The 19,475-nt window shown below is 43.0% G+C and overlaps 2 long non-coding RNA genes across 2 annotated transcripts; both read left to right on the forward strand.

Annotated features, from left to right (window-relative positions):
• Window positions 1-5,574: 5,574 nt before the first annotated feature.
• On the forward strand, window positions 5,575-8,909 carry LOC100274634 (uncharacterized). Its single transcript, XR_004856356.1, has 2 exons — window positions 5,575-5,900; window positions 8,811-8,909. It is a non-coding gene; the product is annotated as an uncharacterized lncRNA (long non-coding RNA).
• A 7,603-nt stretch (window positions 8,910-16,512) lies between these two features.
• On the forward strand, window positions 16,513-16,984 carry LOC111590886 (uncharacterized). Its single transcript, XR_002750028.1, has 2 exons — window positions 16,513-16,576; window positions 16,683-16,984. It is a non-coding gene; the product is annotated as an uncharacterized lncRNA (long non-coding RNA).
• The last annotated feature ends 2,491 nt before the right edge of the window (window positions 16,985-19,475 follow it).

Consider the following 19,475-nt stretch of genomic DNA (forward strand, 5'->3'; position numbering starts at 1 on the left):
ATATCGAGATCAAGAACCATGATAGACACTTCCAATTTAGTATTATACTGAACATTAGCTTCCTCTTCCAATCGGGTTAGATTCAGAGAAAGTTCTGCATGGCTTCGGCTAAATTATCATAAGACAATTTAAGTAATTTATCGCCAAAGAAAGGCGATTTTGAATACACTCTTTTGTCCTTCATATTAGCTTTAGAAAAAGGGAATAGCCCCATTATCAGGTACCAAGGAAACGGGTATCCCAATAGGCCCGTAAACCAGCGAGGCAGGACGGACAACCAAGTTCCCGCCGAGCAACCCAGCGAGACGAGACAGATGACCGAGTCCTAGCTGAGCAACCCAGCGAGGCGGGGCAGAAGACTAGCTACCTGACGACCAAACCTGCAAGAGAAAATGGCCGACCCAATGCTATTGATCCACGTCGGGACGACAAGACGCGACATCACCAAACCACGTCTGGTCCATGCATATAGTACCGAGGGGGATCTCAGCACCAGAGCCTCAGCAGTGACCCACATACCCAAAAGAGACGGGACAATGCGACATGACCGGGTGTAAGCCTACGCATGCTGGAAGGTGACGCAAGTGTCATGGTGAAAGATGAAGCTATACTAAATACAACCCTTAACCTCACCATGAACATGCTATGCGGGACCCACCAGGCACCGCTACATTGACATCAAACAAGCTACATGGACTCGTACGCCGGACAAACGAGACGGAACGCCATGCCAAGAATACAACAGTGCATGGCCCGCCAGGAGGAGCCATATCGCATACGAGCATACCCCGAGACTGACCCATGGGGCCCGCCATGCACTATCGCACGAGATGTCAGCTGCGGACTCGCTACAAGGACAGGGATGGCGAGCGGTACCACATCGGGAGTACTGTAACACCCAAAATCCTAATTTTGGGATTCATAGAAGTTCCTCCATAAATATTTGAGTTAAAATACTGTTTAATAATTGAGTTTCATTTTTTTTAAGTTTATTCTCCTAAAGAAAATAAACAGTAATATCAACAGCTTGGTAGTTTAAAACTTAGATCCAAAATTTGAAACTAAGGAACAATAATTAAAGGAAACATTTTCAATCTATTTATTGCAAATTTATAACTAGAACACTCCTTAAAAATAATCTCGACTCAAATAAATCATGGTGAAAGTTATATATCAAAATTATCCTAAATAAATAAATAAATAATATTTGTTTGAATAACTTTTAATTCAAGCACACATTCAAAAAAATATACATTCCTAAAAAAGAATATATAATGTGAATTATTCCTTATTATATGTTTTTGAGCATTTGCTTAAAAGAATAGAATAATAATAGTAAAACACAATATATATTTTGTATCACGTTGTATTTTATTGTGTGCAATAAAATATGTGAAGCTCAAATTAGATTTGAATTTGAAATAAAATAGAAAATAAAAGTGAAAGGAAAAAAAGGAAAAGAGAAAGAATTACATTACCTCGGATGGGCCATATCTCCTCGGGCGGCCCAACTTTCTAACCCCCACGCCAGCCCCTTGGAAACCCAGACACTGACACACGGGGCCGCTCACTGTTGAAGACCTTTGTGTCTTGCGCGCGGGCCCGGGATGACAGGGCGTCTTCTCCGATTGACGCTGGTAACAGATCTCCGAACTCACCGTGCCTGCCCCGCCGGAATCGCCGGATGGTTGAAACAACCCGACCCAGACTCCTCGTCCCCGTGCATAAAACCAGCCTGTAACCCCCTTGACTCTCCAAACAATGGCGGGCTGTCTCCTTGTGGCCTGTTTGGCGGAATTGATGCTCGACGGATGTGGAGCTCGCGGTATGGCCGCCATCCGCATGTTCCACTACCTCCGTGGCTGCGCTATGTTTGGGGAACGGCCTGCGAGTACCACGCTCATCTATGTTCCGTGCCCAGGGGGACGGTTGGGGCTAGTGGCCTTGGTGTGCACGCAATTCCTCAACGAAGTTCAGCCATGCCGCCGTGCACCGATGTGTGAGCTCTGCACTGCTCGAATCACGGTATGTGGACACCCATTGTGTTCGTCATCGCCTCCTCGTAGAATTGCACTGGTTTAATGTCTCGATTGGACACCATGGTGCCCAGCTCCGGCGGGCTCGCTGGAGTAATCGGGTGGCGCCGCCGCGGTCCGCTCTGCGCCGTGGGCAGGAACCCTCCACGACGCGATTCACAGTGAGTTTCACCCATACGAATTCACAACACTTAGAGCATTATGATTTACCCTTCTGTTCGGTGTTTGGGCGCGGGGAGACCGGGCATGCCCTCGCCGGGATTTGCGCCGCCGTGGGTCGGCGCGGGTGGCTCGCGCCGCTGCTCCCATGGGGATGACGAGATCACAACCGTGGGATCTCAAACGAGCGACTCCGATTAGATCTCTAGATACCGATCCGGGGCATTAAATCGTGACCGTAGTGATCAGATCGGTGGGCTCGGGTGCGAGTTTGACATGGATGAATCGGAGCCGTGGATCTTGGATCCACCGGCTGTTAGCGCGTACCGATTCGGTTTATTAAGGATTTGATCCTGGTCGTCCATCTGCAATCGTGCGGTTCAGAATCAATCTTACCGCTTCGGTCAGGCAATTTTCTAAAAGAGACCCTAGGGTTTTACAAAACTAACTCGCAGTCCACACTGTGGGAAGCCTAAGTCTGGGAAATATTTCGAGTTAGCCCCTGCGTTTCTCTGTTTTTGACGCCCAGCCCAGATATCAATGACATTGAAAAATTAATAATAGAAAATGATTTTAAATACAAAAATAATTCCAGAAAGTTGTATAATTCATAGAAAATTCATTTTAGCTCTAAATTGAGTAATTCCAGTTGCAATAATTTTGTATTAATATTGTCTACCAACTAGTAACACTGTTTAGCCATGAAACTTGAATTAAAATTGTCCATTCGAATTAATCTATTCTAGGTACTCAATAAGTCCATAAAATCATAACTTTCTAACTGTAACTCCGAATTTAGTAGTTCTCGATCCCGCGATCTCGTAGCAACACGTAGATCATTATTACGCAGTTTATTCTTATGTTTGATATGATGTTAATTTTACCTATACAATGTTTGTCTGTATTGCTATGACTAGCAGTGAGGACACGTGTCATGAAGAGCAAGTTGGTACCTGGAATCTCAAGTCCCAGGCAAGTTGTGCCCTTGATCACTTCTTTTTACCCACTCATGTTCTAATTAATCATAATGATCTGCATAGGTTAATTTTGATGGGACCCAATAGGTTACCCTAGTTTGTCTACCTTTATACCTTGTTTACCACTGAACTTTTTGGGTAGTACTAGCTAGTGCTTTATGTGGTTTTGGGTATGAAGATACATTATTCATGGTCACACTTTTATTATCTGTTTATTATTACTGTTCATGATAAGATCATTATGTTAATTGGAACATGGAGCGACCACCCGGGAAAACAGTGCTACCACAAGGGTTTAATGGGACGCCCTTGGCTGATTAATTAGGAAAGCTAGTGGAAGACTACCTTACCCGAAAGGGGCAAGGGCAGTAGGGGAGTGGTCAGTGTAGGGAGGCCCTCGGGAGGATTTTGCTGCGATGGCGGTCCTGCAAGGGATTCCTGCATTGGAGCTTCCTATAAACTGTAGCGGGTTTTCTGAAGCTAGTGGAACTTTGTAAAGGCCTCGTAGTGTTACCCTGCCTCGCCTCCTCGGTAGAGGTGTATGGGAAGTCGCGATCCCTTGGTAGATGGGTAACATGACTTGTGGGTAAAGATGCGCAACCTCTGCAGAGTGTAAAACTGGTATACTAGCCGTGCTCACGGTCATGAGCAGCTCGGACCCTCACATGATTAATTTATGGAACTAAATTTAATTTGTCATATGCATTGCATCGCAGGTGATGTTGTTACTTTTGTTCTACTATTTAATTGGGTTGGTATTTACTTGTACTTAGTAACTGCTAATAAAATTTTGACCAACTTTAAAAGCAATGCTCAGCTCTAACCATCCTCTTTGGTAAGCCTTACACTTCACGTGAGCTCCCACCTTTGGCAAGTTCATGCACATTATTCCCCACAACTTGTTGAGCGATGAACGTATGTGAGCTCACTCTTGCTGTCTCACACCCCCCCACAGGTCAAGAATAGGTACCGCAGGATGAGGCGCAAGGAGGATGCTGCGATGAGTTCGTGAGAAATCTAGGCCGTCGTCTCCCAGTCAACTTTGGGTTGCTGGATCGTTTCCTCATATGATGTAATTATTTAATTATTTTTGTACAGAACTCCTGTTATATAGTAAAGATGTGACATTCGATCCTGTGCCACTTTGCATCATATGTGTGAGACTTGGTCCCAGCACACCTGGTGTTTATGTTCGCGCCCGGGTCTTGGTGCCCCGAAACCCGGGTGTGACAGAAGTGGTATCAGAGGAATGTTGACTGTAGGACGAAACCTAGATAGAACTGGACAACCATTATCTACTTACCTTTGCTACTCTGATTCTTTCTAAACTTATCTTAATCTTTTCTCATCTATTTCCGCTTCACTCTGATTATTCTTACCTCTTCTTTCTAAAGACAAATGTGGATTTCACACTTTGAAAATCCTATGCCTAAAGTGACCTTTAGGAATAGGAAGACCTACTCTTAAGAAACAAAAATAAAACAATTTTTTTTAGATATCTATGAACTTGAATGTTTGTTCTTATGATACTTGTTTGATTTGGATCTTTGATTGAGTGTGATGAGTTGTGGAGTAATGTCCACACTTACATCTGCATATGCATATAGGAAAAAAATGCTTATCAAAATGATAACTAGACAAACTTGATTATTCCCCATTAAATTATCTAGCCTAACAATATCCATCTCATCTTAAAATATTCTATCCTACACTCATAGATCCATCTTAGCCTAAAAAAAATACTCATCTTATCTCGAAAAGGGTCTTATGACATCCTAATAGATCTAACTGACCTCAAAAGATTCTACCTTGTCCCACTACACCAAAATCATACACTTCCTACGGTTTTTTAACTTCCTACAGCTTTTATAACAAACCGTAGGAAATAAATAACTTCCGAGAGGCAACTGGTAGCTCTAGGAAATAAACATAACTTCCTACGGTATTTTACAAAAGCTCTAGGAAGTTAGATTTCACATGCTGACCCATGCATGCGGTCAAACGAGCCGTTAACTTCCTAGAGCCGGCCGTAGGAAGTTAGCATGAGCAGCTAACTTCCTACTGCTGCCTCTAGGAAGTTAGCATGAGCAGCTAACTTCCTACGACCTCCTCTAGGAAGTTAGCTTTCAGTTCCTTATCCGCGGGTGCGGTCAAACGAGCCGCTAACTTCCTACGGCCGCCTCTAGGAAGTTAGCTTTTAGCTTTTGACCAGTCAAGCGAAAAGCTAACTTCCTACGGCCTCCTCTAGGAAGTTAGCTTTCGGCTTTTGACCAGTCAAACAAAAAGCTAACTTCCTACGGCCGCCTCTAGGAAGTTAGCTTCATCCACCATCTAGCTTATTACTTTATCCTCCACAGCCGTGGAAATCTCTTAAGTTTCCATCTCCCTTATCTCTTTCCCTCACCCACGTATTCTTTTCTCTCTGAAATTTTTCCCCAGCAGCACCGCCCGCCCTTCTCCTATCTCCCTGCTCGCCCTGCCTCTTCTTCCTTGAGCCGTGCCCGGTGCTCCTCCACCAAGCCTCGCCGGCGTACTCTCCTGGCCGTGGTCGGATCTGTCCCCCTGCTTCCTATTCCCAGCTCCCTACCCCTCTCCATGGCGTCGCCCAGCTCCAGCTCGCCCCCCTCTGATCTACACGCAGGGGTTTCTTCCATGGCGAGCTCCCCCAGGCCAGCCGCCATATGTGCAGTGGGGGATAGCTTCTCGGTCCTCCGTCGAAAGATCAAGTGTATTTCTCCTCCCTCCCTCTCCTTTTGCTTGATGTGTGTGTGTATTTTCTGTTGTGAAGTCGTCACAAAGCTAGCTAGTAATAAGCAGGCCTCCTTTTTATACTTTAGATTTCGCTTGGCTCTATATACCTAGATACCTCACTGCAGTTTGGCCGTTGCAGTACACATGAATCTGCAAGGGCATATAATTCGATGTTGTTGTGTGTCTATAAGCTGGTATTGTGCAAATTAATCTGTATTTTGGCGGTGGATCATTTATATATAAGAAGGATGTGGGCTCAGCGCATCGTTCCACATTAAGCACCCTTCGTTCACTAAACACTCTATTCTTGTACTGTTTGCAGTTTAGATTGATTAGTTGTCAGTGTCTTGGCCTTCCGCTTTTGATTGATTAGTTGGTGAATTGAAACAAAAAAGGTAGTCTATATTGAAAATAGAAGTGGGTATGTATGTATGCATAATTAATTAATTCAGCTGTTTGTCGTCATTCTACATATACTACTGCTTCTGGAGATTTCTCTATCCAATCACCTACGACGCATTACCAGACAACCGTTTGCTTTTCGTACATCCATAGAAAGCAATAGATTTCATGTGTAGGTATAGCTGACCACGAGCTAATTAAGGTCTTCGTTCAATGCCCTAGCTACAAAGATATGTATGTTATAAGGTTTCGGTATGGATGAATTTGTATTTTTGGTTGTACGTGGTTGCTATAATAATCTGGTTTACATCTTCATAGTTACAATTAGAATGTTTGGTTCTACTATTCAGTCAATGTAATGTAGTTTTCTATTTTTGTTTACGATTTAGCGATCCCAATATTACATAAAGATGTCAGATTCTCCTACTAAAAATGTGTTGCTGACCGACTACTAAAAAAACTCCTCATCTTCCGTCCCCTTCTGCTCTCTTCTGTTGTTGGCCCACATTCCCCTTTAGATTTGCTTCTCTTGCTCCTAACTTTTTGTTGCATTATATATACCTTTTGACAACGTTTCTACTTAAAATTGCTGGTGGCAGCAAAAGTGATGGTACACTTGTACTACACTGTGATGTTATTTCATGTCTGTGAAGTTCATTGCTATTATTGAATAATCTTTGATTTAGGACCACAATATGTCACATCGCAGGTTAGTTAAGTTATAGGTTTTTTCAGTTATCTTCGCTGTTGTAATCACAGTGTGACACACTTTGGGGGCGGGCGGCGCTCCGGGGCGGCGGCGCGGGGGGTGCTGGGGGCCGGCGGGGTAGCGACCCCATGTCTTCCCCATGGGCGAGCTCAGCCATGGTGGCCGTCACCCTCTCCCCGGCAGCGAGCTACCCCACCGGCGCCGGTCCACAGCAGTAGCCACTGGATCCCCTCGTTAAAAGTATGTTGAGGTTAGCACTCAGTAATTCTCATCAGTTTATTGGACTGCAATACACTTCCATCTGTCAAGGACTGCATCAAAAAATTTGAAATGTAGTATTTCTATGTTATTCATTCCCTTCTTTCATTTATACTGTCTATAAATGTTCATTTTGTGATGCTGCATTTTATTTTTTGGGTCATTTGTGATTCACAGCCTATTTTTTAATACATTCCGGGATTTGATACAACTAAGTTCAATGTTGGATCTAGTCTATTTTAATACATTTCGTTCACGTTGTTGGTTTTGGCTGCTCAGTTGGTTTGGTGTTGTATGAAGCGTGGATCTGGTTGATGCATCTGTGGTTGATGTCACATTCAACCATGTATAGCTGATTGTACCTATCTGTGAAGATCTATGATGCATTTAGAAATCATGAACTACATACTAGATTAGGCATTTTAAATGTGGATGGCTAAATCACTATAATATATTGCATATTGGTTCCCTGTGTTGTTTTTTCGCAAATATGCAGGAGCCACACATCTTATTAAGAAAGAGAAATTAGCTCCCAGTACAAGACAATCCTAGTTGGTTCTCCGTTACATTCAGAAGAGAGATAAATGACTGGAAGCTGCCTAAACAAATGCCCCAGACAATATTTTCTCTAGTGCCTTTGCCACAGCCATATGCCTAATAGCCAGGCTTCCTCAGAAATATCTCTCAAAGTCAATGCAATGCATAGGGTTCCCTGTTATGCTCCTACTCAAGCATTCTTAGCCAAAAAAACTTATGCCATTGGTATTCAACAGAACACAGTTTTGTTGAAATATAAGTGGCAATAATGATTGTAGATAGATATGTTATTATTGCATTGCAGTTCATCTATATCGATCACTCCAGTGCTTTTGTTTCATTGTATGCTTGCAGCCTTGCACTTCAATTTTTGCAGTCCTACCAGGAAAAAATGGTTTATATAAATGTCCCAACTGTATACATCTATCTGCGGTTAAAACACCTCCTTTTCTATCTTTTTGTTGGTGGTTTGCTACCCCAACTTGCTCGGAATTAAGTGTTGTTGTTGTTTATTGAATTTCATTAATGATGATATAACAACTAGATGCATCTCCATAGTTTTGAATCGATTTAATGTATTGGATCGTTCCTTAATAATATTCTTATGTGGCACTGTTCATATCTAACATGCATGTCAAGCTAATTCTTTTCTTTGCAGTATCCAACAAGGTACCCTTTAGGGCATGGTTGGTTGGGAGAAAAGGGAGCTTAACTGCAGGAGTATAGTACAATTTTACCAGGCTAAATGGTCCAAAGTTATATTCTTTACTTGGATATATGACTCTCTTAAAACATCAATTCATTGTTTTGCATTCCTTTGTTTATTTGTAGATATGAACAAGTCCTTTGTTCTTTAGTGGGTTTGATTTTGCTAGCTTGAACTCTTTAGGTTTTTGAACTAATGATAACATGTGCAGACCTGAAAATTCGTAGACTATTGTACTGAACCTTCTGATGTTTGTTCCTTTCTTCATGTTGTAGGTTGCTGATCAATTTTTAAGCAAGAAATCTGGTATGACGCATGACAAGGTTGTCTGCTATGGCATACAACTATGTCTCTATTTCATCCTATAATGAGTTGTAAGTCCTTGTCAGACTCTATGTTGCTAGTAACTTCGTTTGTTAATATGAATTGAATCTGCTTATGTCTGTGGGCGCTACATTCTGCCATTGCCAAATGTGTTGGTTTTTAATAGTATGTTTCAGAATTTTAGAGCATGTGTTTAGTTACTTGGAGTTTCAGCCCGCTGGAGATTCAACCCTCGTTCGTATTTATTGGGGCCTTCGGCCACCGATGTTGCTAACAATGTATGGATGAATTGAAGGAAGTAAAGAAGACAGACAGCCGTACACAAACTCTGCATCTTGAAACTACCATGGTTGGCAAAGAAGCTGGATGCATCCTTTACATTGGTGTCTTCTTATCACTAAGCAGTAATGTGAAGCAAGTTCATTTGTTGACTAAGAACGGATGAACACAAATCAGTGAAGATTTAGTTGTGCTAGAGATGGAGGATGGAGAGGTAGTAAATTTCAATATGGCTTTGATACTATTTTCCCTTACAATCTTTGTACGGAACAAGAAAAATGATGTTGTATGTGGATATTATTGTAATTCTATAATTTATTTCTAAACAATAAATATGACTACGCATGAGACTTTTGTGATGTAATTGATGAGATTATGGATTTAAATATTGATATGTGATTGTGTGTGAGATGTTTTATGTGAAAATATGTTGTGCTATATAGCTGTTGATGTATTTGTTATGTTGTGGAATGTGGTGTAAAATAAAAATAAACAACATTTGTAATGCTGGTCAAATTAACTTCCTAGAGGCCAATTGGGCAGTAGGAAGTTAGCCAACTAACTTCCTAGGGGCTACAGTCAGCCGTAGGAAGTTAGCTGGCTAACTTCCTAGGGTTACAGTCAGCCGTAGGAAGTTAGTCGTAGGAAGTTAGTCAGCTGACGGCGCTAACGGCGTGAAGCTACTAACTTCCGAGAACCTACTAACTTCCGAGAGGCTTCTTAGGCTGTAGGAAGTTAGCTAACTTCCTAGGGGGCTCTAGGAAGTTAAGCTAACTTCCGACAAAAAATTTCCGAGAGCCAAACTTCCGACGGGATGGCTTAACTTCCGAGAGTTTAGCTAACTTCCTAGAGTTTAGGGCTAACTTCCTAGGGTTTAGGCTCTAGGAAGTTAACTATTTTGGTGTAGTGTCCTTATGGATTCATCTTACCCTAATAAGCACATTTACCCCACACTAGCAACAACCAGAATCTAATCCAAAATAATGAGATCTTAACTAGTCTAATCTAGTCATATCCAATCTAATCTCGATCCTATCTAATCTTATATGATCTAATCTAATGTGAGTTACTTAATGCTGGTATAAAGGATAAGGCCATATTCCTAATTCACTAAAGACTAAATTGGTGACTTAAATCAACTCGGCTATACCCAACAACTTCATCTACATAACAGATCTATCTTAGCCTCTTGTCCCAAACTCGGATGGAGACACCAAAGACCAAGACTGGAGAAGAAAAGGATCAACGACATCAAGAAAGGATAAGCACCAACTCAAGTCTCAAAGATCAAGTTGAATCGCCAGCGGAATCAAGATCCACAATCTGGGACGGAGCCTTTCCCTTTCCCTACTCTTTCTTACCAACACCTACTCATACTTCTAGGACATCTTTTATCCTACATAATAAGGTGGCCATACATATGCCTTCCTAATCGCCTGATAATTTGATATAGACTATTAAAAAAATCTTTTCGTACTAGAACTAATTAGAAAATAAAATCTAGACTACAAGATAGACTTGTATCCCCTTTCTTGCAAATCTCGAGGACGAGATTTCTGTTAAGGGGGGTAGGATTTGTAACACCCAAAATCCTAATTTTGGGATTCATAGAAGTTCCTCCATAAATATTTGAGTTAAAATACTATTTAATAATTGAGTTTCATTTTTTTAAGTTTATTCTCCTAAAGAAAATAAACAGTAATATCAACAGCTTGGTAGTTTAAAACTTAGATCCAAAATTTGAAACTAAGGAACAATAATTAAAGGAAACATTTTCAATCTATCTATTGCAAATTTATAACTAGAACACTCCTTAAAAATAATCTCGACTCAAATAAATCATGGTGAAAGTTATATATCAAAATTATCCTAAATAAATAAATAAATAATATTTGTTTGAATAACTTTTAATTCAAGCACACATTCAAAAAAATATACATTCCTAAAAAAAGAATATATAATGTGAATTATTCCTTATTATATGTTTTTGAGCATTTGCTTAAAAGAATAGAATAATAATAGTAAAACACAATATATATTTTGTATCACGTTGTATTTTATTGTGTGCAATAAAATATGTGAAGCTCAAATTAGATTTGAATTTGAAATAAAATAGAAAATAAAAGTGAAAGGAAAAAAAAAGAAAAGAGAAAGAATTACATTACCTCGGATGGGCCATATCTCCTCGGGCGGCCCAACTTTCTAACCCCCACGCCAGCCCCTTGGAAACCCAGACACTGACACACGGGGCCGCTCACTGTTGAAGACCTTTGTGTCTTGCGCGCGGGCCCGGGATGACAGGGCGTCTTCTCCGATTGACGCTGGTAACAGATCTCCGAACTCACCGTGCCTGCCCCGCCGGAATCGCCGGATGGTTGAAACAACCCGACCCAGACTCCTCGTCCCCGTGCATAAAACCAGCCTGTAACCCCCTTGACTCTCCAAACAATGGCGGGCTGTCTCCTTGTGGCCTGTTTGGCGGAATTGATGCTCGACGGATGTGGAGCTCGCGGTATGGCCGCCATCCGCATGTTCCACTACCTCCGTGGCTGCGCTATGTTTGGGGAACGGCCTGCGAGTACCACGCTCATCTATGTTCCGTGCCCAGGGGGACGGTTGGGGCTAGTGGCCTTGGTGTGCACGCAATTCCTCAACGAAGTTCAGCCATGCCGCCGTGCACCGATGTGTGAGCTCTGCACTGCTCGAATCACGGTATGTGGACACCCATTGTGTTCGTCATCGCCTCCTCGTAGAATTGCACTGGTTTAATGTCTCGGTTGGACACCATGGTGCCCAGCTCCGGCGGGCTCGCTGGAGTAATCGGGTGGCGCCGCCGCGGTCCGCTCTGCGCCGTGGGCAGGAACCCTCCACGACGCGATTCACAGTGAGTTTCACCCATACGAATTCACAACACTTAGAGCATTATGATTTACCCTTCTGTTCGGTGTTTGGGCGCGGGGAGACCGGGCATGCCCTCGCCGGGATTTGCGCCTGCCGTGGGTTGGCGCGGGTGGCTCGCGCCGCTGCTCCCATGGGGATGACGAGATCACAACCGTGGGATCTCAAACGAGCGACTCCGATTAGATCTCTAGATACCGATCCGGGGCATTAAATCGTGACCGTAGTGATCAGATCGGTGGGCTCGGGTGCGAGTTTGACGTGGATGAATCGGAGCCGTGGATCTTGGATCCACCGGCTGTTAGCGCGTACCGATTCGGTTTATTAAGGATTTGATCCTGGTCGTCCATCTGCAATCGTGCGGTTCAGAATCAATCTTACCGCTTCGGTCAGGCAATTTTCTAAAAGAGACCCTAGGGTTTTACAAAACTAACTCGCAGTCCACACTGTGGGAAGCCTAAGTCTGGGAAATATTTCGAGTTAGCCCCTGCGTTTCTCTGTTTTTGACGCCCAGCCCAGAGATCAATGACATTGAAAAATTAATAATAGAAAATGATTTTAAATACAAAAATAATTCCAGAAAGTTGTATAATTCATAGAAAATTCATTTTAGCTCTAAATTGAGTAATTCCAGTTGCAATAATTTTGTATTAATATTGTCTACCAACTAGTAACACTGTTTAGCCATGAAACTTGAATTAAAATTGTCCATTCGAATTAATCTATTCTAGGTACTCAATAACTCCATAAAATCATAACTTTCTAAATGTAACTCCGAATTTAGTAGTTCTCGATCCCACGATCTCGTAGCAACACGTAGATCATTATTACGCAGTTTATTCTTATGTTTGATGTGATGTTAATTTTACCTATACAATGTTTGTCTGTATTGCTACGACTAGCAGTGAGGACACGTGTCATGAAGAGCAAGTTGGTACCTGGAATCTCAAGTCCCAGGCAAGTTGTGCCCTTGATCACTTCTTTTTACCCACTCATGTTCTAATTAATCATAATGATCTGCATAGGTTAATTTTGATGGGACCCAATAGGTTACCCTAGTTTGTCTACCTTTATACCTTGTTTACCACTGAACTTTTTGGGTAGTACTTGCTAGTGCTTTATGTGGTTTTGTGTATGAAGATACATTATTCATGGTCACACTTTTATTATCTGTTTATTATTACTGTTCATGATAAGATCATTATGTTAATTGGAACATGGAGCGACCACCCGGGAAAACAGTGCTACCACAAGGGTTTAATGGGACGCCCTTGGCTGATTAATTAGGAAAGCTAGTGGAAGACTACCTTACCCGAAAGGGGCAAGGGCAGTAGGGGAGTGGTCAGTGTAGGGAGGCCCTCGGGAGGATTCTGCTGCGATGGCGGTCCTGCAAGGGATTCCTGCATTGGAGCTTCCTATAAACTGTAGCGGGTTTTCTGAAGCTAGTGGAACTTTGTAAAGGCCTCGTAGTGTTACCCTGCCTCGCCTCCTCGGTAGAGGTGTATGGGAAGTCGTGATCCCTTGGCAGATGGGTAACATGACTTGTGGGTAAAGATGCGCAACCTCTGTAGAGTGTAAAACTGGTATACTAGCCGTGCTCACGGTCATGAGCAGCTCGGACCCTCACATGATTAATTTATGGAACTAAATTCAATTTGTCATATGCATTGCATCGCAGGTGATGTTGTTACTTTTGTTCTACTATTTAATTGGGTTGGTATTTACTTGTACTTAGTAACTGCTATAAAATTTTGACCAACTTTAAAAGCAATGCTCAGCTCTAACCATCCTCTTTGGTAAGCCTTACACTTCACGTGAGCTCCCACCTTTGGCAAGTTCATGCACATTATTCCCCACAACTTGTTGAGCGATGAACGTATGTGAGCTCACTCTTGCTGTCTCACACCCCCCCACAGGTCAAGAATAGGTACCGCAGGATGAGGCGCAAGGAGGATGCTGCGATGAGTTCGTGAGAAATCTAGGTCGTCGTCTCCCAGTCAACTTTGGGTTGCTGGATCGTTTCCTCATATGATGTAATTATTTAATTATTTTTGTACAGAACTCCTGTTATATAGTAAAGATGTGACATTCGATCCTGTGCCACTTTGCATCATATGTGTGAGACTTGGTCCCAGCACACCTGGTGTTTATGTTCGCGCCCGGGTCTTGGTGCCCCGAAACCCGGGTGTGACAGAAGTACGGCCGAGCGTGGAGCCCCCAAAGGGCCAGGAGTGGCTACTGAGTCTCTCTCTCATTCTCATGGATGTAAGGCTCATCCCTTGAGATATAAAAGGGAAGCTCTCTCTCTTTTTGGACACAGGCACACCAGCTGTAACATGCTTCAGAGCAATACCACGATCAGCACTACATTGGACTAGGGCCCTGACCTGAACCAATATAACCCCTGTGTCTTAGCTCTTCAGTCCGAATCCTTGCGATTCACCATTCGGAGTGAGTCCACACTTGCATCCCCCATCGAACACAAATCTATTGTCCTCCTGGTTTCTGAAACCACGACAGTTGCACGCTAGGTAGGGGATTACAAGCGTTCTAAACAACGTTTTAGCTCTGATGGCCAGTTCATCAACACCTGCTGGGGGCGGACCTTCACCCCTCGGAGCAGCATCACGTTTGGCTCCTTCAACTTCCTCGCCACTGCCATCGACGAGCTCCGCCTTGTTGGCCCTAGAGCAACCGGTGCCGAGCGCAAGGAACCTGAACGCTCCGCCGGGAGTGAGGTGGAGAGGCAACATTGCGAAATGGGGCCCACTGCCCCCGAGCAATGCTCCCGCCAGCCCATGGGCAACACCGAGCGGCAACGGCAAGTAGGAGAGACACCATGGTTAGGATACACTGTCGAAGTCAGCCACCGGTGGGCGCCGGACAACAAGCGCCGACATGAAGGGCAGGAAGTGTATCTGGCGCGACCCGCCAACCCTAACACCTCCAGTGGTCAGATGTACCAATCACCTTCGATTAGAGCGACCACCCGGTCAAGGTCCCGCACCCCTAGACCTACCCCCTTGTAGTCAAACCGATCGTGGGCATGAAGCGCCTCTCCAAGGTCCTCATGGACGGAGAAAGCGGCCTCAACGTCCTGTACGTTGAGATTCTCGGCCACATGTGGATCTCACGCTCCACGCTACACCCAAGCATGGAGTGTAACGCCCAAAACTGTTTCATGATGGAATAAGAAATTTACCTAAAGTTAAATATTTAGGAAATGGTAAATATAAAATTTTGGTTATATCCTTAAATTATATTCTTAAGTAAAAAATGATGGTAAGATATCCTATATCAAATACTTCTATTTGGTAAATCTCATGCTTATTAAATTTCATGAGTACAAACACTTATCGGAACATAGTAAATAAAGAGTGAATCAATATAAAGTATATATATATATATATATATTTCACTCAAAAATAATTAAGAAACAAATATTCATTTTTGAATTAATGACCACTCATCATATTTTTTTTCTAAAACAAACAATAAGTAAATTTATCTTTATTATATGATTTGGAGCATCTACTTAAAGAGAAGTAATAATAAGTAAATAAATAAGAAAATATATATTTTTGCATTTGCATACTGGAATTTTTGTTGGTGCATTTTAATAGAGTTTGAATTTTAAAGCTAGATTTAAATTGAACTTGAAGTTTGAAATTGGAGAAATAAACCGAAAAAAAGAAACTGAAAGATTAAACCTGGGCCGAAATTTTGTAAACGACCTCGGATGTAGAAACTATTAAAATTGAACTTGTAGATCTCAAAAAGTTATTCAACTTTATAGTTGGTCGTATTTTCAAATAAATTCATTTAGTGCCTTAAATAATCAAATTACTCTCGGTTGGTTATAATACATGAGGAATGAAAACATAATATAGACATAACTGTAGTAGTAGTGTAGTGGTATAGAAGGTATGCGCGAGAGAGAGGTTGCGAGTTTTGCTTTTTTTTGATTTTTTTCGATTCTTAATTTGTCGAGTGCTTTTCTTTGCCGAGTGCTTTTCGGCACTCGGCAAAGTGCCGAAAAAAGTATTTAGCAAAGAACCATTTGCCGATAAAATATTTGGCGAGTATTATTTGCCGAGTGTAAAATGGCCTTTGCCGGTAGTGATTATAGCTCTCAGATAGTATCTTCGTCTCGAGGACCTTCGGCCATAGAGGATTCTCAACATCACTTTGCCAGTGATACATTTGTCTTGAGAACCTTCGACGGAGAAGAAGACCCTAACACGTGTTTAATTACTTTTCTCTTTTAACAGACTAAACAGAATTAAATTTAAATAGGGGGTATACTAGATTATGCAGGAAAACGTGCATTCTTTTATTACAGTTTTTCTGTTTTTATATAAATTTTGAACAAAATTTTAAACAAAAAACCTAGCTAAGAAACCCGTTTTGAACAGTGGTTTTTAACCAGCTTTGTAAACCCGGGTATAAATAGTGCGTGCGCTGTGTTGCGGATATATAAAAGAATTATAGAATAGTCGTAGCCCCCTGGCCTGTGGCATTCGGCGCCCGCTAGCGTCAGGTCGTTTCTTCATCTCTACATCGTCTCTTCTTCTGTCGCGAAATCTCAAGAATCTGTAGCGCTTCACTAGCTCATTTCTTTTTAATGTGGTTTCTTGAATGTGCAGAAGGGATGCCAGCCGCGGTTCCAAAGCCCATCAAGGGCAGCAAGTTCATGGTAATCTGTAATCGATGCGGCACCAATGCAGGTTACTCGGTACAAGCAATGAACTCCCACTCACGATGGTGTGCCGCCGCGAAAAAGGAGAAAGAGATGGCAGCCAAGAAAGTGGCGGCGAAGGCTCGTCGCAAGCCGCAGCGGCGCTAGAATGGGTGCCCCACCGGTGGCGTTAGAGAAGGTGTTTTCATTCTGAACTGTTGCGAACTGTTGCTGCACAATTTTGTGCTAGATTCATTGCTGTTCTTGGAATCTTTCTGTCTGAATGCTTTGAATTTGAAACCATGTTCCCTGCTTCAAATCTTTCTTGTTGAGGAGCTTCGAAGGCATCGGGGACGGGGACTGCCGAGAGGATGTTGTAGGAGAGGTCGATGAACAGGCGACGACCTCGGCGGGGACCGAGCGCGTTCAGGCTGAGGTTTGAGGCGGATGACCCTGGTGGTGGAGTTGGCGACGGCGGTTGTTGCTGGCGTCGAACTCCTGCAGCGCGACGCACCCTCCGATGGAGGTCGGGACGGCGCCGGAGAAGCAGTTGTTGAAGAGGTAGACGCCACGGAGGTCGAGGACCAGGAGGAAGGCGAGCGATGGGATTGTCGTGGAGGTGCACGAGGTGGCCGCGCGCGGAGAGGGAGCCCCCAGGGGAGCGTGATGGCCACGACGCTGCCCAGCTCGCACTTGACGCCCGCCCAGGCAGCGAGAGCCCGCTGTCGTTCCAGGAGCGCAGGAAGCCGTAGGGGTCCGAGAGGTCGTGCTTGATGATGGCCTGCAGGCCCTGGGTGATCATGACGCCGTCGTCTGTGCTGCTGCGCCTGCGTGGCGTCGGGTGGTGTGGAGAGGAGGAAAATGATGAGGAGAAGCGTGGGTTCGGCGGCGGTGGAGGCCTCCGATCCGAACGACGGTGCTGCGGTGGAGGAGGCTGCACGGACACGGAGGGGAGGGAGGGAAGCACTCCATCTTCATCGGGAGGGCCTGGTTTCGAACAGGCCAACAACGCTTTTGCATTGCACTGGCCCAATCAGCCACCCTCCGTTTTGGCCTTTTGGGCCAACCACGGCTCCACGTCAATCTGGGTAAATTCCCCTCCGAGTCCTTGTTTGTGCAGATTTAATTGCCATGATTTCGTAGAGTATGCTTGGCTTGGGGGCATTGTTCTCTGAAATCTCATGGTTTGTCTTCATCAGTGGTGATGCTGTACCTCTGTATTATGTTTTATTAGCTAGCTAGCTAGCTGTAGCTTAAGGCGTTCAGTACATATATATTGTCTGAATTTTATGTGCTTCAGGTGATGTATTGGTGCGAAATTTGAAGAGTTGCCACAAAAGTCATGATTTGGTTATACTCATTCTTCCTCTATTATCAATATGTATGGAACTCCTTTTTTTAAAAAATAATAATAATAATAATAATAATAATAATAATAATAATAATAATAATAATAATAATAATAATAATTTGCATATGCTGACAGTGGTCTTTATTTAGTATTATAGGGAAACTAGTAGCTAGAAATCTAGAATTTATGGAGTTTGCCCAGTTTACACTTTATGTGATTCTGGTGCTTAGCTAGTGCCCAATGTCTGCAGTCTGCACACACACAGCGCATGGGTGTCCTACCTGGTGTTTATTGCCTAACACATGCCAGTGCAACAGGACATAGGGGTAATCCTTCGACTGGAATCCACACCAGGGTTCAAAATGAGTCTGCTAAATTTACTAGCACAAGATGATAATGCAGAAATGAAAATGGATATCAGGTACAAATCTTCTAAAAGAAGAGGAAATTAATGCCATCTATGCCTATGCGCCCATGCAATTCATGGAGTGAAAGCAATTGAGAACAGCAGATGCCCTCTATTCACTTCAGTAATAGCTGGACAGGGGAGGATTAACCCCTTCAGTTTTGAGTCCAAAAAAACATTTAATAACAATTTAGCACCTGACAGATAGGCCCTAAGACGCTCCAGCTTATGAGGTAATTTTCACAGGAACTCTAAATAGAAACAAGTATGGAGTCTGAAACTACATAAGCAGGCCTTTACCATTTTCATTGATCTCTGTCCCTCAACACTAAAACAGGAACTCTAAATAGAAACAAGTATGGAGTCTGAAACTACATAAACTGGATGCATTTGTTTGTCATGAAGGAAAGCATCAACACTAAAACTTCACACGAGCTGCTTTAGCAAATTAAAACCCCAATCGACACAAAAATCACCAAACAAACCAATTCAACTGAGGAATTCGAAACACCATTTTGAGTGCTGAGTGGAACCCATAGCTGCCTTGTGTTAAATGGCTGAATCTAACGCTACAACTTACATGACACTTCTTTAGGCAACCGAAAACCTGGATTGTAGTTAAATTCAAACCCAGCTGCTATCTAAGTTTCCCGGAAATGCAAGGAGACAATTTCCAACAATGCACAATTCTAGCACAAGGCGGTATAAACAATTATCAATAATCACACAGAAGCTGGACCTCCAGTTGAGTGACACGGTCATCTAGCCAGGCATCTAGGCAGGCATCCTTCCTAATTAGCATCAGATTGATCCTTAGAAAATAGCAAAGCCTCCAGTTGAGTGACGGTCATCTAGGCATGCATCCTTCCTAATTAGCATCAGATTGATCCTTAGAATATAGCAAAACCTCCAGTTGAGTGACGGTCATCTAGGCATGCATCCTTCCTAATTAGCATCTCGCTCACTCGACGTTTCGCCAATCTTAAGGCCTTGCTTAGTTGTCA

This window comes from Zea mays, chromosome 2 (genome assembly GCF_902167145.1).
Source record: "Zea mays cultivar B73 chromosome 2, Zm-B73-REFERENCE-NAM-5.0, whole genome shotgun sequence".
NCBI lineage: Eukaryota > Viridiplantae > Streptophyta > Magnoliopsida > Poales > Poaceae > Zea > Zea mays.